At 47.5% G+C, this 20517-nt stretch overlaps 1 protein-coding gene across 1 annotated transcript in view; it reads right to left on the bottom strand.

Annotated features, from left to right (window-relative positions):
* Positions 1 to 17210, bottom strand: part of LOC141271439 (uncharacterized) — a 92622-nt gene extending 75412 nt beyond the window's left edge. Inside the window, exon 1 of the mRNA XM_073681513.1 lies at positions 17142 to 17210. The gene's annotated coding sequence lies outside the window, so the exon portion shown is untranslated. The remainder of the gene's footprint in view (positions 1 to 17141) is intronic.
* Between the last annotated feature and the right edge of the window lie 3307 nt (positions 17211 to 20517).

Here is a 20517-nt window from a genome sequence, read left to right as displayed (position 1 = left end):
CACTGTTCATTAACACTGGTGTAGAGCGTTATAGTCCTAACCCACTGGTTCCCAACAAGATCCCAATAATCTGTCCTTCTCCTCATCAGCTCTCGGAACCAACCCACACATAGATATCCATCTGGAACACTAAACAATATCGCAGAGTGGATGACATTATTATCCACCACCTCCCTATAGAATTTGAAAGGCATATTTCATACTTGACCATTATAAGATATCCAACTAGAATTCCCCAAAATAATATCAACAAATAATATTCCAGCTTTCATTTTACCCGAGAAGTTAAAAAAAAGAAAACTTAGCGGTGATTGGTTGCTGTAAGGAAAGAGTTTTATTTTAAAATAGCGTTATATTACTGTACATATACACATGGCAGAACTGGGGGAAGGGGGCACTATCTCCGGGAATGGAGGGGTTAATGCCCCCTGTATACATGAGCACATCCAGAGTTATATTACTGTACATATACACATGGCAGAACTGGGGGGAGGGGGCACTATCTCCGGGAATGGAGGGGTTAATGCCCCCTGTATACATGAGCACATCCAGCGTTATATTACTGTACATATACACATGGCAGAACTGGGGGGAGGGGGCACTATCTCCGGGAATGGAGGGGTTAATGCCCCCTGTATACATGAGTACATCCAGCGTTATATTACTGTACATATACACATGGCAGAACTGGGGGAAGGGGGCACTATCTCCGGGAATGGAGGGGTTAATGCCCCCTGTATACATGAGCACATCCAGCGTTATATTACTGTACATATACACATGGCAGAACTGGGGGGAGGGGGCACTATCTCCGGGAATGGAGGGGTTAATGCCCCCTGTATACATGAGTACATCCAGCGTTATATTACTGTACATATACACATGGCAGAACTGGGGGAGGGGGCACTATCTTCAGGAATGAAGGGGTTAATGCACCCTGTATACATGAGCACATCCAGCGTTATATTACTGTACATATACACATGACAGAACTGGGGGAAGGGGGGCACTCTCCGGGAATGGAGGGGTTAATGCCCCCTGTATACATGAGCACATCCAGCGTTATATTACTGTACATATACACATGGTAGAACTGGGGGAAGGGGGCACTATCTCCAGGAATGGAGGGGTTAATGTCCCCTGTATACATGAGAACATCCAGCGTTATATTACTGTACATATACACATGGCAGAACTGGGGGGAGGGGGCACTATCTCCGGGAATGGAGGGGTTAATGCCCCCTGTATACATGAGCACATCCAGTGTTATATTACTGTACATATACACATGGCAGAACTGGGGGAAGGGGGCACTATCTCCGGGAATGGAGGGGTTAATGTCCCCTGTATACATGAGCACATCCAGGGTTATATTACTGTACATATACACATGGCAGAACTGGGGGAAGGGGGCACTATCTCCGGGAATGGAGGGGTTAATGTCCCCTGTATACATGAGAACATCCAGCGTTATATTACTGTACATATACACATGGCAGAACTGGGGGAAGGGGGCACTATCTCCGGGAATGGAGGGGTTAATGCCCCCTGTATACATGAGCACATCCAGCGTTATATTACTGTACATATACACATTGCAGAACTGGGGGAGGGGGCACTATCTTCAGGAATGAAGGGGTTAATGCACCCTGTATACATGAGCACATCCAGCGTTATATTACTGTACATATACACATGACAGAACTGGGGGAAGGGGGGCACTCTCCGGGAATGGAGGGGTTAATGCCCCCTGTATACATGAGCACATCCAGCGTTATATTACTGTACATATACACATGACAGAACTGGGGGAAGGGGGGCACTATCTCCGGGAATGGAGGGGTTAATGCCCCCTGTATACATGAGAACATCCAGCGTTATATTACTGTACATATACACATGGCAGAACTGGGGGAGGGGGCACTATCTCCGGGAATGGAGGGGTTAATGCCCCCTGTATACATGAGCACATCCAGCGTTATATTACTATACATATACACATGGCAGAACTGGGGGAAGGGGGGCACTATCTCCGGGAATGGAGGGGTTAATGCCCCCTGTATACATGAGCACATCCAGCGTTATATTACTGTACATATACACATGACAGAACTGGGGGAAGGGGGGCACTATCTCCGGGAATGGAGGGGTTAATGCCCCCTGTATACATGAGAACATCCAGCGTTATATTACTGTACATATACACATGGCAGAACTGGGGGAAGGGGGCACTATCTCCGGGAATGGAGGGGTTAATGCCCCCTGTATACATGAGCACATCCAGCGTTATATTACTGTACATATACACATGGCAGAACTGGGGGAAGGGGGCACTATTTCCGGGAATGGAGGGGTTAATGCCCCCTGTATACATGAGCACATCCAGCGTTATATTACTGTACATATACACATGGCAGAACTGGGGGAAGGGGGCACTATTTCCGGGAATGGAGGGGTTAATGCCCCCTGTATACATGAGCACATCCAGCGTTATATTACTGTACATATACACATGACAGAACTGGGGGAAGGGGGGCACTATCTCCGGGAATGGAGGGGTTAATGCCCCCTGTATACATGAGAACATCCAGCGTTATATTACTGTACATATACACATGACAGAACTGGGGGAAGGGGGGCACTATCTCCGGGAATGGAGGGGTTAATGCCCCCTGTATACATGAGAACATCCAGCGTTATATTACTGTACATATACACATGGCAGAACTGGGGGAGGGGGCACTATCTCCGGGAATGGAGGGGTTAATGCCCCCTGTATACATGAGCACATCCAGCGTTATATTACTATACATATACACATGGCAGAACTGGGGGAAGGGGGGCAATATCTCCGGGAATGGAGGGGTTAATGCCCCCTGTATACATGAGCACATCCAGCGTTATATTACTGTACATATACACATGGCAGAACTGGGGGGAGGGGGCACTATCTCCGGGAATGGAGGGGTTAATGCCCCCTGTATACATGAGAACATCCAGCGTTATATTACTGTACATATACACATGGCAGAACTGGGGGAAGGGGGCACTATCTCCGGGAATGGAGGGGTTAATGTCCCCTGTATACATGAGCACATCCAGCGTTATATTACTGTACATATACACATGGCAGAACTGGGGGAAGGGGGCACTATCTCCGGGAATGGAGGGGTTAATGCCCCCTGTATACATGAGCACATCCAGCGTTATATTACTGTACATATACACATGGCAGAACTGGGGGAAGGGGGCACTATCTCCGGGAATGGAGGGGTTAATGCCCCCTGTATACATGAGCACATCCAGCGTAATATTACTGTACATATACACATTGCAGAACTGGGGGAGGGGGCACTATCTTCAGGAATGAAGGGGTTAATGCACCCTGTATACATGAGCACATCCAGCGTTATATTACTGTACATATACACATGACAGAACTGGGGGAAGGGGGGCACTCTCCGGGAATGGAGGGGTTAATGCCCCCTGTATACATGAGCACATCCAGCGTTATATTACTGTACATATACACATGGCAGAACTGGGGGAAGGGGGCACTATTTCCGGGAATGGAGGGGTTAATGCCCCCTGTATACATGAGCACATCCAGCGTTATATTACTGTACATATACACATGACAGAACTGGGGGAAGGGGGGCACTATCTCCGGGAATGGAGGGGTTAATGCCCCCTGTATACATGAGAACATCCAGCGTTATATTACTGTACATATACACATGGCAGAACTGGGGGAGGGGGCACTATCTCCGGGAATGGAGGGGTTAATGTCCCCTCTATACATGAGCACATCCAGCGTTATATTACTGTACATATACACATGACAGAACTGGGGGAAGGGGGGCACTCTCCGGGAATGGAGGGGTTAATGCCCCCTGTATACATGAGCACATCCAGCGTTATATTACTGTACATATACACATGGCAGAACTGGGGGAAGGGGGCACTATTTCCGGGAATGGAGGGGTTAATGCCCCCTGTATACATGAGCACATCCAGCGTTATATTACTGTACATATACACATGACAGAACTGGGGGAAGGGGGGCACTATCTCCGGGAATGGAGGGGTTAATGCCCCCTGTATACATGAGAACATCCAGCGTTATATTACTGTACATATACACATGGCAGAACTGGGGGAGGGGGCACTATCTCCGGGAATGGAGGGGTTAATGCCCCCTGTATACATGAGCACATCCAGCGTTATATTACTATACATATACACATGGCAGAACTGGGGGAAGGGGGGCACTATCTCCGGGAATGGAGGGGTTAATGCCCCCTGTATACATGAGCACATCCAGCGTTATATTACTGTACATATACACATGGCAGAACTGGGGGGAGGGGGCACTATCTCCGGGAATGGAGGGGTTAATGCCCCCTGTATACATGAGCACATCAAGAGTTATATTACTGTACATATACACATGGCAGAACTGGGGGAAGGGGGCACTATCTCCGGGAATGGAGGGGTTAATGTCCCCTGTATACATGAGCACATCCAGCGTTATATTACTGTACATATACACATGGCAGAACTGGGGGAAGGGGGCACTATCTCCGGGAATGGAGGGGTTAATGCCCCCTGTATACATGAGCACATCCAGCGTTATATTACTGTACATATACACATGGCAGAACTGGGGGAAGGGGGCACTATCTCCGGGAATGGAGGGGTTAATGCCCCCTGTATACATGAGCACATCCAGCGTTATATTACTGTACATATACACATTGCAGAACTGGGGGAGGGGGCACTATCTTCAGGAATGAAGGGGTTAATGCACCCTGTATACATGAGCACATCCAGCGTTATATTACTGTACATATACACATGACAGAACTGGGGGAAGGGGGGCACTCTCCGGGAATGGAGGGGTTAATGCCCCCTGTATACATGAGCACATCCAGCGTTATATTACTGTACATATACACATGGCAGAACTGGGGGAAGGGGGCACTATTTCCGGGAATGGAGGGGTTAATGCCCCCTGTATACATGAGCACATCCAGCGTTATATTACTGTACATATACACATGACAGAACTGGGGGAAGGGGGGCACTATCTCCGGGAATGGAGGGGTTAATGCCCCCTGTATACATGAGAACATCCAGCGTTATATTACTGTACATATACACATGGCAGAACTGGGGGAGGGGGCACTATCTCCGGGAATGGAGGGGTTAATGCCCCCTGTATACATGAGAACATCCAGCGTTATATTACTGTACATATACACATGGCAGAACTGGGGAAAGGGGGCACTATCTCCGGGAATGGAGGGGTTAATGTCCCCTGTATACATGAGCACATCCAGCGTTATATTACTGTACATATACACATGGCAGAACTGGGGGAAGGGGGCACTATCTCCGGGAATGGAGGGGTTAATGCCCCCTGTATACATGAGCACATCCAGCGTTATATTACTGTACATATACACATGGCAGAACTGGGGAAAGGGGGCACTATCTCCGGGAATGGAGGGGTTAATGTCCCCTGTATACATGAGCACATCCAGCGTTATATTACTGTACATATACACATGGCAGAACTGGGGGAAGGGGGCACTATCTCCGGGAATGGAGGGATTAATGCCCCCTGTATACATGAGCACATCCAGCGTTATATTACTGTACATATACACATGGCAGAACTGGGGAAAGGGGGCACTATCTCCGGGAATGGAGGGGTTAATGTCCCCTGTATACATGAGCACATCCAGCGTTATATTACTGTACATATACACATGGCAGAACTGGGGGAAGGGGGCACTATCTCCGGGAATGGAGGGGTTAATGTCCCCTGTATACATGAGCACATCCAGCGTTATATTACTGTACATATACACATGGCAGAACTGGTGGAGGGGGCACTATCTCTGGGAATGGAGGGGTTAATGCCCCCTGTATACATGAGCACATCCAGCGTTATATTACTGTACATATACACATGGCAGACCTGGGGGAAGGGGGCACTATCTCCGGGAATGGAGGGGTTAATGTCCCCTGTATACATGAGCACATCCAGCGTTATATTACTGTACATATACACATGGCAGAACTGGGGGAAGGGGGCACTATCTCCGGGAATGGAGGGGTTAATGTCCCCTGTATACATGAGCACATCCAGCGTTATATTACTGTACATATACACATGGCAGAACTGGGGGAAGGGGGCACTATCTCCGGGAATGGAGGGGTTAATGTCCCCTGTATACATGAGCACATCCAGTGTTATATTACTGTACATATACACATGGCAGAACTGGGGGAAGGGGGCACTATCTCCGGGAATGGAGGGGGCACTATCTCCGGGAATGGAGGGGTTAATGCCCCCTGTATACATGAGCACATCCAGTGTTATATTACTGTACATATACACATGGCAGAACTGGGGGAAGGGGGCACTGTCTCTGGGAATGGAGGGGTTAATGCCCCCTGTATACATGAGCACATCCAGCGTTATATTACTGTACATATACACATGGCAGAACTGGTGGAGGGGGCACTATCTCTGGGAATGGAGGGGTTAATGCCCCCTGTATACATGAGCACATCCAGCGTTATATTACTGTACATATACACATGGCAGAACTGGTGGAGGGGGCACTATCTCTGGGAATGGAGGGGTTAATGCCCCCTGTATACATGAGCACATCCAGCGTTATATTACTGTACATATACACATGGCAGAACTGGGGGAAGGGGGCACTATCTCCGGGAATGGAGGGGTTAATGTCCCCTGTATACATGAGCACATCCAGCGTTATATTACTGTACATATACACATGGCAGAACTGGGGGAAGGGGGCACTATCTCCGGGAATGGAGGGGTTAATGTCCCCTGTATACATGAGCACATCCAGTGTTATATTACTGTACATATACACATGGCAGAACTGGGGGAAGGGGGCACTATCTCCGGGAATGGAGGGGTTAATGCCCCCTGTATACATGAACACATCCAGCGTTATATTACTGTACATATACACATGGCAGAACTGGGGGAAGGGGGCACTATCTCCGGGAATGGAGGGGTTAATGCCCCCTGTATACATGATCACATCCAGCGTTATATTACTGTACATATACACATGGCAGAACTGGGGGAAGGGGGCACTATCTCCGGGAATGGAGGGGTTAATGCCCCCTGTATACATGAGCACATCCAGCGTTATATTACTGTACATATATACATGGCAGAACTGGGGGGAGGGGGCACTATCTCCGGGAATGGAGGGGTTAATGCCCCCTGTATACATGAGCACATCCAGTGTTATATTACTGTACATATACACATGGCAGAACTGGGGGAAGGGGGCACTGTCTCTGGGAATGGAGGGGTTAATGCCCCCTGTATACATGAGCACATCCAGCGTTATATTACTGTACATATACACATGGCAGAACTGGGGGAAGGGGGCACTATCTCCGGGAATGGAGGGGTTAATGCCCCCTGTATACATGAACACATCCAGCATTATATTACTGTACATATACACATGGCAGAACTGGGGGAAGGGGGCACTATCTCCGGGAATGGAGGGGTTAATGCCCCCTGTATACATGAGCACATCCAGCGTTATATTACTGTACATATACACATGGCAGAACTGGGGGAAGGGGGCACTATTTCCGGGAATGGAGGGGTTAATGCCCCCTGTATACATGAGCACATCCAGCGTTATATTACTGTACATATACACATGACAGAACTGGGGGAAGGGGGGCACTATCTCCGGGAATGGAGGGGTTAATGCCCCCTGTATACATGAGAACATCCAGCGTTATATTACTGTACATATACACATGGCAGAACTGGGGGAGGGGGCACTATCTCCGGGAATGGAGGGGTTAATGCCCCCTGTATACATGAGCACATCCAGCGTTATATTACTGTACATATACACATGGCAGAACTGGGGAAAGGGGGCACTATCTCCGGGAATGGAGGGGTTAATGTCCCCTGTATACATGAGCACATCCAGCGTTATATTACTGTACATATACACATGGCAGAACTGGGGGAAGGGGGCACTATCTCCGGGAATGGAGGGGTTAATGCCCCCTGTATACATGAGCACATCCAGCGTTATATTACTGTACATATACACATGGCAGAACTGGGGAAAGGGGGCACTATCTCCGGGAATGGAGGGGTTAATGTCCCCTGTATACATGAGCACATCCAGCGTTATATTACTGTACATATACACATGGCAGAACTGGGGGAAGGGGGCACTATCTCCGGGAATGGAGGGATTAATGCCCCCTGTATACATGAGCACATCCAGCGTTATATTACTGTACATATACACATGGCAGAACTGGGGAAAGGGGGCACTATCTCCGGGAATGGAGGGGTTAATGTCCCCTGTATACATGAGCACATCCAGCGTTATATTACTGTACATATACACATGGCAGAACTGGGGGAAGGGGGCACTATCTCCGGGAATGGAGGGGTTAATGTCCCCTGTATACATGAGCACATCCAGCGTTATATTACTGTACATATACACATGGCAGAACTGGTGGAGGGGGCACTATCTCTGGGAATGGAGGGGTTAATGCCCCCTGTATACATGAGCACATCCAGCGTTATATTACTGTACATATACACATGGCAGACCTGGGGGAAGGGGGCACTATCTCCGGGAATGGAGGGGTTAATGTCCCCTGTATACATGAGCACATCCAGCGTTATATTACTGTACATATACACATGGCAGAACTGGGGGAAGGGGGCACTATCTCTGGGAATGGAGGGGTTAATGTCCCCTGTATACATGAGCACATCCAGCGTTATATTACTGTACATATACACATGGCAGAACTGGGGGAAGGGGGCACTATCTCCGGGAATGGAGGGGTTAATGTCCCCTGTATACATGAGCACATCCAGTGTTATATTACTGTACATATACACATGGCAGAACTGGGGGAAGGGGGCACTATCTCCGGGAATGGAGGGGTTAATGCCCCCTGTATACATGAACACATCCAGCGTTATATTACTGTACATATACACATGGCAGAACTGGGGGAAGGGGGCACTATCTCCGGGAATGGAGGGGTTAATGCCCCCTGTATACATGAGCACATCCAGCGTTATATTACTGTACATATACACATGGCAGAACTGGGGGAAGGGGGCACTATCTCCGGGAATGGAGGGGTTAATGCCCCCTGTATACATGAGCACATCCAGCGTTATATTACTGTACATATATACATGGCAGAACTGGGGGGAGGGGGCACTATCTCCGGGAATGGAGGGGGCACTATCTCCGGGAATGGAGGGGTTAATGCCCCCTGTATACATGAGCACATCCAGTGTTATATTACTGTACATATACACATGGCAGAACTGGGGGAAGGGGGCACTGTCTCTGGGAATGGAGGGGTTAATGCCCCCTGTATACATGAGCACATCCAGCGTTATATTACTGTACATATACACATGGCAGAACTGGTGGAGGGGGCACTATCTCTGGGAATGGAGGGGTTAATGCCCCCTGTATACATGAGCACATCCAGCGTTATATTACTGTACATATACACATGGCAGAACTGGTGGAGGGGGCACTATCTCTGGGAATGGAGGGGTTAATGCCCCCTGTATACATGAGCACATCCAGCGTTATATTACTGTACATATACACATGGCAGAACTGGGGGAAGGGGGCACTATCTCCGGGAATGGAGGGGTTAATGTCCCCTGTATACATGAGCACATCCAGCGTTATATTACTGTACATATACACATGGCAGAACTGGGGGAAGGGGGCACTATCTCCGGGAATGGAGGGGTTAATGTCCCCTGTATACATGAGCACATCCAGTGTTATATTACTGTACATATACACATGGCAGAACTGGGGGAAGGGGGCACTATCTCCGGGAATGGAGGGGTTAATGCCCCCTGTATACATGAACACATCCAGCGTTATATTACTGTACATATACACATGGCAGAACTGGGGGAAGGGGGCACTATCTCCGGGAATGGAGGGGTTAATGCCCCCTGTATACATGATCACATCCAGCGTTATATTACTGTACATATACACATGGCAGAACTGGGGGAAGGGGGCACTATCTCCGGGAATGGAGGGGTTAATGCCCCCTGTATACATGAGCACATCCAGCGTTATATTACTGTACATATATACATGGCAGAACTGGGGGGAGGGGGCACTATCTCCGGGAATGGAGGGGTTAATGCCCCCTGTATACATGAGCACATCCAGTGTTATATTACTGTACATATACACATGGCAGAACTGGGGGAAGGGGGCACTGTCTCTGGGAATGGAGGGGTTAATGCCCCCTGTATACATGAGCACATCCAGCGTTATATTACTGTACATATACACATGGCAGAACTGGGGGAAGGGGGCACTATCTCCGGGAATGGAGGGGTTAATGCCCCCTGTATACATGAACACATCCAGCATTATATTACTGTACATATACACATGGCAGAACTGGGGGAAGGGGGCACTATCTCCGGGAATGGAGGGGTTAATGCCCCCTGTATACATGAGCACATCCAGCGTTATATTACTGTACATATACACATGGCAGAACTGGGGGAAGGGGGCACTATCTCCGGGAATGGAGGGGTTAATGCCCCCTGTATACATGAGCACATCCAGCGTTATATTACTGTACATATATACATGGCAGAACTGGGGGGAGGGGGCACTATCTCCGGGAATGGAGGGGTTAATGCCCCCTGTATACATGAGCACATCCAGTGTTATATTACTGTACATATACACATGGCAGAACTGGGGGAAGGGGGCACTGTCTCTGGGAATGGAGGGGTTAATGCCCCCTGTATACATGAGCACATCCAGCGTTATATTACTGTACATATACACATGGCAGAACTGGGGGAAGGGGGCACTATCTCCGGGAATGGAGGGGTTAATGCCCCCTGTATACATGAACACATCCAGCATTATATTACTGTACATATACACATGGCAGAACTGGTGGAGGGGGCACTATCTCTGGGAATGGAGGGGTTAATGCCCCCTGTATACATGAGCACATCCAGCGTTATATTACTGTACATATACACATAGCAGAACTGTGGGAAGGGGGCACTATCTCCAGGAATGGAGGGGTTAATGCCCCCTGTATACATGATCACATCCAGCGTTATATTACTGTACATATACACATGGCAGAACTGGGGGAAGGGGGCACTATCTCCGGGAATGGAGGGGTTAATGTCCCCTGTATACATGAGCACATCCAGCGTTATATTACTGTACATATACACATGGCAGAACTGGGGGAAGGGGGCACTATCTCCGGGAATGGAGGGGTTAATGTCCCCTGTATACATGAGCACATCCAGTGTTATATTACTGTACATATACACATGGCAGAACTGGGGGAAGGGGGCACTATCTCCGGGAATGGAGGGGTTAATGCCCCCTGTATACATGAACACATCCAGCGTTATATTACTGTACATATACACATGGCAGAACTGGGGGAAGGGGGCACTATCTCCGGGAATGGAGGGGTTAATGCCCCCTGTATACATGATCACATCCAGCGTTATATTACTGTACATATACACATGGCAGAACTGGGGGAAGGGGGCACTATCTCCGGGAATGGAGGGGTTAATGCCCCCTGTATACATGAGCACATCCAGCGTTATATTACTGTACATATATACATGGCAGAACTGGGGGGAGGGGGCACTATCTCCGGGAATGGAGGGGTTAATGCCCCCTGTATACATGAGCACATCCAGCGTTATATTACTGTACATATACACATGGCAGAACTGGGGGAAGGGGGCACTATCTCCGGGAATGGAGGGGTTAATGCCCCCTGTATACATGAGCACATCCAGCGTTATATTACTGTACATATACACATGGCAGAACTGGGGAAAGGGGGCACTATCTCCGGGAATGGAGGGGTTAATGTCCCCTGTATACATGAGCACATCCAGCGTTATATTACTGTACATATACACATGGCAGAACTGGGGGAAGGGGGCACTATCTCCGGGAATGGAGGGATTAATGCCCCCTGTATACATGAGCACATCCAGCGTTATATTACTGTACATATACACATGGCAGAACTGGGGAAAGGGGGCACTATCTCCGGGAATGGAGGGGTTAATGTCCCCTGTATACATGAGCACATCCAGCGTTATATTACTGTACATATACACATGGCAGAACTGGGGGAAGGGGGCACTATCTCCGGGAATGGAGGGGTTAATGTCCCCTGTATACATGAGCACATCCAGCGTTATATTACTGTACATATACACATGGCAGAACTGGTGGAGGGGGCACTATCTCTGGGAATGGAGGGGTTAATGCCCCCTGTATACATGAGCACATCCAGCGTTATATTACTGTACATATACACATGGCAGACCTGGGGGAAGGGGGCACTATCTCCGGGAATGGAGGGGTTAATGTCCCCTGTATACATGAGCACATCCAGCGTTATATTACTGTACATATACACATGGCAGAACTGGGGGAAGGGGGCACTATCTCTGGGAATGGAGGGGTTAATGTCCCCTGTATACATGAGCACATCCAGCGTTATATTACTGTACATATACACATGGCAGAACTGGGGGAAGGGGGCACTATCTCCGGGAATGGAGGGGTTAATGTCCCCTGTATACATGAGCACATCCAGTGTTATATTACTGTACATATACACATGGCAGAACTGGGGGAAGGGGGCACTATCTCCGGGAATGGAGGGGTTAATGCCCCCTGTATACATGAACACATCCAGCGTTATATTACTGTACATATACACATGGCAGAACTGGGGGAAGGGGGCACTATCTCCGGGAATGGAGGGGTTAATGCCCCCTGTATACATGAGCACATCCAGCGTTATATTACTGTACATATACACATGGCAGAACTGGGGGAAGGGGGCACTATCTCCGGGAATGGAGGGGTTAATGCCCCCTGTATACATGAGCACATCCAGCGTTATATTACTGTACATATATACATGGCAGAACTGGGGGGAGGGGGCACTATCTCCGGGAATGGAGGGGGCACTATCTCCGGGAATGGAGGGGTTAATGCCCCCTGTATACATGAGCACATCCAGTGTTATATTACTGTACATATACACATGGCAGAACTGGGGGAAGGGGGCACTGTCTCTGGGAATGGAGGGGTTAATGCCCCCTGTATACATGAGCACATCCAGCGTTATATTACTGTACATATACACATGGCAGAACTGGTGGAGGGGGCACTATCTCTGGGAATGGAGGGGTTAATGCCCCCTGTATACATGAGCACATCCAGCGTTATATTACTGTACATATACACATGGCAGAACTGGTGGAGGGGGCACTATCTCTGGGAATGGAGGGGTTAATGCCCCCTGTATACATGAGCACATCCAGCGTTATATTACTGTACATATACACATGGCAGAACTGGGGGAAGGGGGCACTATCTCCGGGAATGGAGGGGTTAATGTCCCCTGTATACATGAGCACATCCAGCGTTATATTACTGTACATATACACATGGCAGAACTGGGGGAAGGGGGCACTATCTCCGGGAATGGAGGGGTTAATGTCCCCTGTATACATGAGCACATCCAGTGTTATATTACTGTACATATACACATGGCAGAACTGGGGGAAGGGGGCACTATCTCCGGGAATGGAGGGGTTAATGCCCCCTGTATACATGAACACATCCAGCGTTATATTACTGTACATATACACATGGCAGAACTGGGGGAAGGGGGCACTATCTCCGGGAATGGAGGGGTTAATGCCCCCTGTATACATGATCACATCCAGCGTTATATTACTGTACATATACACATGGCAGAACTGGGGGAAGGGGGCACTATCTCCGGGAATGGAGGGGTTAATGCCCCCTGTATACATGAGCACATCCAGCGTTATATTACTGTACATATATACATGGCAGAACTGGGGGGAGGGGGCACTATCTCCGGGAATGGAGGGGTTAATGCCCCCTGTATACATGAGCACATCCAGTGTTATATTACTGTACATATACACATGGCAGAACTGGGGGAAGGGGGCACTGTCTCTGGGAATGGAGGGGTTAATGCCCCCTGTATACATGAGCACATCCAGCGTTATATTACTGTACATATACACATGGCAGAACTGGGGGAAGGGGGCACTATCTCCGGGAATGGAGGGGTTAATGCCCCCTGTATACATGAACACATCCAGCATTATATTACTGTACATATACACATGGCAGAACTGGGGGAAGGGGGCACTATCTCCGGGAATGGAGGGGTTAATGCCCCCTGTATACATGAGCACATCCAGCGTTATATTACTGTACATATACACATGGCAGAACTGGGGGAAGGGGGCACTATCTCCGGGAATGGAGGGGTTAATGCCCCCTGTATACATGAGCACATCCAGCGTTATATTACTGTACATATATACATGGCAGAACTGGGGGGAGGGGGCACTATCTCCGGGAATGGAGGGGTTAATGCCCCCTGTATACATGAGCACATCCAGTGTTATATTACTGTACATATACACATGGCAGAACTGGGGGAAGGGGGCACTGTCTCTGGGAATGGAGGGGTTAATGCCCCCTGTATACATGAGCACATCCAGCGTTATATTACTGTACATATACACATGGCAGAACTGGGGGAAGGGGGCACTATCTCCGGGAATGGAGGGGTTAATGCCCCCTGTATACATGAACACATCCAGCATTATATTACTGTACATATACACATGGCAGAACTGGTGGAGGGGGCACTATCTCTGGGAATGGAGGGGTTAATGCCCCCTGTATACATGAGCACATCCAGCGTTATATTACTGTACATATACACATAGCAGAACTGTGGGAAGGGGGCACTATCTCCAGGAATGGAGGGGTTAATGCCCCCTGTATACATGATCACATCCAGCGTTATATTACTGTACATATACACATGGCAGAACTGGGGGAAGGGGGCACTATCTCCGGGAATGGAGGGGTTAATGTCCCCTGTATACATGAGCACATCCAGCGTTATATTACTGTACATATACACATGGCAGAACTGGGGGAAGGGGGCACTATCTCCGGGAATGGAGGGGTTAATGTCCCCTGTATACATGAGCACATCCAGTGTTATATTACTGTACATATACACATGGCAGAACTGGGGGAAGGGGGCACTATCTCCGGGAATGGAGGGGTTAATGCCCCCTGTATACATGAACACATCCAGCGTTATATTACTGTACATATACACATGGCAGAACTGGGGGAAGGGGGCACTATCTCCGGGAATGGAGGGGTTAATGCCCCCTGTATACATGAACACATCCAGCGTTATATTACTGTACATATACACATGGCAGAACTGGGGGAAGGGGGCACTATCTCCGGGAATGGAGGGGTTAATGCCCCCTGTATACATGAGCACATCCAGCGTTATATTACTGTACATATATACATGGCAGAACTGGGGGGAGGGGGCACTATCTCCGGGAATGGAGGGGTTAATGCCCCCTGTATACATGAGCACATCCAGTGTTATATTACTGTACATATACACATGGCAGAACTGGGGGAAGGGGGCACTGTCTCTGGGAATGGAGGGGTTAATGCCCCCTGTATACATGAGCACATCCAGCGTTATATTACTGTACATATACACATGGCAGAACTGGGGGAAGGGGGCACTATCTCCGGGAATGGAGGGGTTAATGCCCCCTGTATACATGAACACATCCAGCATTATATTACTGTACATATACACATGGCAGAACTGGGGGAAGGGGGCACTATCTCCGGGAATGGAGGGGTTAATGCCCCCTGTATACATGAGCACATCCAGCGTTATATTACTGTACATATACACATGGCAGAACTGGGGGAAGGGGGCACTATCTCCGGGAATGGAGGGGTTAATGCCCCCTGTATACATGAGCACATCCAGCGTTATATTACTGTACATATATACATGGCAGAACTGGGGGGAGGGGGCACTATCTCCGGGAATGGAGGGGTTAATGCCCCCTGTATACATGAGCACATCCAGTGTTATATTACTGTACATATACACATGGCAGAACTGGGGGAAGGGGGCACTGTCTCTGGGAATGGAGGGGTTAATGCCCCCTGTATACATGAGCACATCCAGCGTTATATTACTGTACATATACACATGGCAGAACTGGGGGAAGGGGGCACTATCTCCGGGAATGGAGGGGTTAATGCCCCCTGTATACATGAACACATCCAGCATTATATTACTGTACATATACACATGGCAGAACTGGTGGAGGGGGCACTATCTCTGGGAATGGAGGGGTTAATGCCCCCTGTATACATGAGCACATCCAGTGTTATATTACTGTACATATACACATGGCAGAACTGGGGGGAGGGGGCACTATCTCCGGGAATGGAGGGGTTAATGCCCCCTGTATACATGAACACATCCAGCGTTATATTACTGTACATATACACATGGCAGAACTGGGGGAAGGGGGCACTATCTCCAGGAATGGAGGGGTTAATGCCCTCTGTATACATGAGCACATCCAGCGTTATATTACTGTACATATACACATGGCAGAACTGGGGGAAGGGGGGCACTATCTCCGGGAATAGAGGGGTTAATGCCCTCTGTATACATGAGCACATCCAGCGTTATATTACTGTACATATACACATGGCAGAACTGGGGGGAGGGGGCACTATCTCCGGGAATGGAGGGGTTAATGCCCTCTGTATACATGATCACATCCAGCGTTATATTACTGTACATATACACATGGCAGAACTGGGGGAAGGGGGCACTATCTCCAGGAATGGAGGGGTTAATGTCCCCTGTATACATGAGCACATCCAGCGTTATATTACTGTACATATACACATGGCAGAACTGGGGGGAGGGGGCACTATCTCCGGGAATGGAGGGGTTAATGCCCCCTGTATACATGAGCACATCCAGTGTTATATTACTGTACATATACACATGGCAGAACTGGGGGGAGGGGGCACTATCTCCAGGAATGGAGGGGTTAATGCCCCCTGCGCCCAGTAATGGGGGTCTCCACATACCTCCACCTGCAGAGCCGCCACCACATATATGGCTGTTCTGTGCGCACAGGACCTGTGATGAGGTCACATGAGGGGAGGAGTCAGGGGTCACATGATCAGGGGCCTCAGTGGATGCAGGACCCTGCTGTGCTGGTTGTCATGGTGCTGGATGAGGGGAAGGTTATGTGTGGGGTCAGGAGGGGTTTACAGTGTGGATGTAGCAGAGCCGCGTGTGTACGAGGTGTACGGAGCGGAGCCGCGTGTGTACGAGGTGTACGGAGCGGAGCCGCGTGTGTACGAGGTATACGGAGCGGAGACACGCGTGTACGAGGTGTACGGAGCGGAGACACGCGTGTACGAGGTGTACGGAGCGGAGCCGCGCGTGTACGAGGTGTACGGAGCGGAGCCGCGTGTGTACGAGGTGTACGGAGCGGAGCCGCGTGTTTACGAGGTGTACGAAGCGGAGCAGTGTGTGTATGAGGGGCTTCCTCTTTTAGCCCATTGACCTCATCACAGCCCTATCTCAGAATACCGATGGTTGCTAGTATGGTGTAAAGTCTGTTTGTCGGTGTAAGGGCTCGCTCACATTCACATACAAAAAAGTCAGTCTGACTCCGCTCCTGAAAAGTTGGACAAGTGGAATTTCATATGGTTGAACTTATGTCACTTATGTGTGCAATGCGAGTGTGCAATTATTTTCTCGCCTAGGATTGATATGGCACCCGTCTTTTATGCACACATCTCAAAGTAACCAGGAAATCGAACCAGGCAAGTACCCCTCCTCCTCCCTCCAAAAAGAGATAGAATAGATATCCAGCAGATATATAGTTTCACAACCACCCCACATATTTTAAAATGCCATCCTTTTGTGCCTTGCATGTGTACTTAGTAGTCCAGGTTTCATGTTTCTTTCACCTATTAAGTAATTGATATGATGTAAGGTCCCCCTTATTTCTAATAACCAGCAAAGCTAAAGTGGACAGCTGTGAGCTTATATTATCTATTTTTTTTTTTTGGGGGGGGGGGGGGGTATTTGCCTGCTTCAATTTCCTGGTTCATGTGTGCGTAAAAATCAAACAGCCTATGGACAGTCCGTGTGCCGTCCATAAGTCTTGTCCAATATATGCAGGCAATTGCAGCATGCTGTGATTTTTTTCCTGATACCGATTAGACCTGAGAAAAAATATATGCAAATGAGCATAGCCTCACTGAATAACATTGGTCAGCGTGCAATAAGATGTTTTCTTGCATTGCACGCCTCTATATTTTACGCCAGTGTGAGCGAGCCCTAAAACTGACAGGACTAATACATTTGAGATGAGCAATTTGATTAGTTCTACCCTGGTCTGGTGCCCAGTGCGGTTCTCCATTGCAACCGGTTTTCTAAATCTATCATCCTGGGTGCTTCCAGCCCTTACCCAGCCCAATGACATGCCGTGATTTTTTTTTCATTTTTGCACAAAATTTATGAAACAAAGAGACCAAAAAAACTCAATATGTCTAATTCATCAAGAACTTTATACAGGAACTTTCAGTGTTTTTACTAGGGCTGTGGAGTCGGTAAGCCAAACTTGCGACTCCGACTCCTCAATTTGCCTTACACCGACTCCAACTCCAACTCCACGACTCCGACATATATTGCTTATATTTAAGTGAAAAATTTATTGTAGTACAATGTGAACATCAGACATTTAATTATTTTTATGATACAATAATCAAGATATTTAGATAGAATAATACAACTTTAGAGCACAAAAACTGTAATAAATTGTAAATATTTAATACACTATGTAATATCGATTATATATTGTGTGTGTATATATATATATATATATATATATATATATATATATATATATATATATAAGCACTATGTAATAAAAGTATGTAAGTGGCAAAAAACAGTTTTCAACAAAAACATACTAAATAACATTTGTGCAGTCTATGAATTTGTTCTAAGAAATAGTATCGCCTCCATCAGATCCTCCTTCATAGATGACCTCAAATCTGACCTAATAATTTTAAGCCTAGAGAACAACCTCTCTATACTAACTTGGGTTGGAGGCAAAGCCGTAACCACATGGGCAACATCTCTAACAATTTCCGGGTATAAAGGAATTGCCTCATGCACAGTCAGTTTTGATGAACGGTTGAATTTTTCTATTTCTTTGAGAGCAAGTGAAACATTTTGCTGAAATATGGTCAATCTGCTTGCTATAGGAGAGGGAGTGAAATCTTTTTCCTTGCTGCAATGCTTTGCCTGCTCCATGTCATCCAAATACTTGTCAAACTCCTCATCTGATGAGGATGAAGATATGGCAGCAGTAGCACTGTCAAGACTGTAAAATATTATTCTCTTATGATATAAAATATTACATATAAGCTCTCAGAAGCTTAATCTCATGCTTAGTAGGTTCAGAGAGTGACAGAGGTTATTCTGAGAACCTTGGCAGGCACACCTGTTCTGTACATCAAATCTATAGGACTCGTTGTCAACATGGGTTATTTAGAGATAACTAATTATGAAAAGTCCTTAGCCATATGTTTGAAATATGCCAACATGAAGTAATTGTACACAGTCGAAAATACAATATGCCAACATGAAGTAATTGTACACAGTCGAAAATACATACTCTATTATAAGTTACTGCCATATCAGCAAAACGCCATATTGGGTTGTGTAACTGTAAAAAATAGTCTCCAATGTATATCTATGAGGCTAGATGGTATATAAGGAGAGGCATCAGTATGGTGGGTAGATTCTCATACCTTGAGGTCTCCACCACGGACCATCACATACTGCCAAGACTGGATACGTAAGAACTTATAATTGTTCCTATTTTCTTTTAACCTGATACTTCTTTTGTTGTGTGCTATGAACTATTTCTTTCCATTTTTTTGTAATCACCTTTTTGAATGAACATTAAATAAGCTTTTGTTTTATCCACACAATTCAAAGACTGATTTTCCTTTTATCTTCACTGTGCCCTTATCTAAGATAAGGAAGTGTTAATTTTTCTAACAAGAACCCAAGTCCTCTTGCGCCTGGCAGTCCTCCTGTAGGACACTCGTCCTAACTGCTACCTCAGTCAGAGCTTCCTTTCCTTTAGTAAGCTGTTGATCATCAAGCAGTATACGATGACTTGGGTCCACATAAACAGCTGCCAGAAAAAAATTATTTTCCAATAGCTGTGTCTCTCTCCGTTTCATTAAAGCAGAAATGCCATCTGCGATTAAGCATCCTCTTTGGGACAGGCAAAATAGCAAGTTCTTCCACTCCCTTATGAAAATGCCAGGAGTTAAATCCTCATCTTGTAATTTTTTAGTCACGGTAAATAGGTGATTAAGCAATTCCTTCAATTCAGCCACCTGTGTCCATTGACCTTCATTTAGGGTT

The sequence above is a fragment of the Phyllobates terribilis genome, unplaced genomic scaffold (assembly GCF_046119375.1).
Source record: "Phyllobates terribilis strain yellow unplaced genomic scaffold, ASM4611937v1 Scaffold_5__5_contigs__length_657084704, whole genome shotgun sequence".
Classification (NCBI taxonomy): Eukaryota; Metazoa; Chordata; class Amphibia; order Anura; family Dendrobatidae; genus Phyllobates; species Phyllobates terribilis.
The sequence above is the reverse complement of the archived record's forward strand: the minus strand, read 5'-3'. Positions and strand labels throughout refer to the sequence as shown.